The following is an 844-nucleotide window of genomic DNA, read 5'->3' as shown; positions in this document are numbered from 1 at the left end:
TTCCTACAACATGTCAGATATCGCAGCTGTTCGGTTTCTTTTGCCCTGTCCGTTTTTGCATAACTATCCAAAGTTTATGCAAAAACTTTTGTGACATAGGACATTCACCCGGCTACGGTCAATTTGTTTCCCGTGTGCTCCTAAAATCGCCTTTAAGTAGGCTTCTTTTTGTCGTGATTTCGTAAGTTTATTAAACAGAGTTCATTGGATTCCAATAGGAGCTTTCAAAGTTTTCAATGCTGGCGACGCCAATGGCTTTCTACCTAAGGTACTCGCGATTGAGTGTGTAGTGGTGCGGTTGTAAAAATAGCTATCTCTGACTCTGTCACATTCGTAGAAGCTGAATGGCTATCTTCCCTGCACCGTGCGGCATACGCTGTTCACTTGTACCTCGGTTTTTCTTTGCGCCTGCTTTGTTCGGTACGATGGTACGATGAACCAAAATATAAACACACAAAATGGCTCGTACCGAAGCTAGAAAACCAAAACCGCGGTGTGCGTTGTCATTAAGGTGTGCGTTGGTATTAAGTCACTCGATCTTTTGTAGAATTACCTTTCAGATTATTTTTTTTTAAATGATGCAATTTGTGTTTTAAATATTACTCAAATTTGTAATAAAAAAATCAACAATGTGGAAACTTGAAAATACATGTAAAATTTGTAAAAATCATAAACACAATACTTCCAGTGTCACACCCAAGCAACACCCATCCGTCGAACACCTCTCTTTCACCATCTGTTGCTGCTTTCGCTTCCTCTGTGCAGTGTCTCGATTGTTTGTATTTTTTACATTAATATTATTTACAAATTATTTCAAACTTTTAATAGAGTTTCTCCTCCACTC

General features: G+C 38.6%; 1 protein-coding gene across 1 annotated transcript in view; it reads right to left on the bottom strand.

The window, feature by feature from the left end:
* Positions 1 to 384: 384 nt before the first annotated feature.
* The window catches only part of LOC119771152 (carbonic anhydrase-related protein 10), a 145,636-nt gene continuing 145,176 nt past the window's right edge, over positions 385 to 844 (bottom strand). Inside the window, exon 8 of the mRNA XM_038266583.1 lies at positions 385 to 844. This exon is cut by the window's right edge and continues 668 nt beyond it. The gene's annotated coding sequence lies outside the window, so the exon portion shown is untranslated.

Source organism: Culex quinquefasciatus, chromosome 1, assembly GCF_015732765.1.
Source record: "Culex quinquefasciatus strain JHB chromosome 1, VPISU_Cqui_1.0_pri_paternal, whole genome shotgun sequence".
Lineage (NCBI taxonomy): Eukaryota > Metazoa > Arthropoda > Insecta > Diptera > Culicidae > Culex > Culex quinquefasciatus.
The sequence above is the reverse complement of the archived record's forward strand: the minus strand, read 5'-3'. Positions and strand labels throughout refer to the sequence as shown.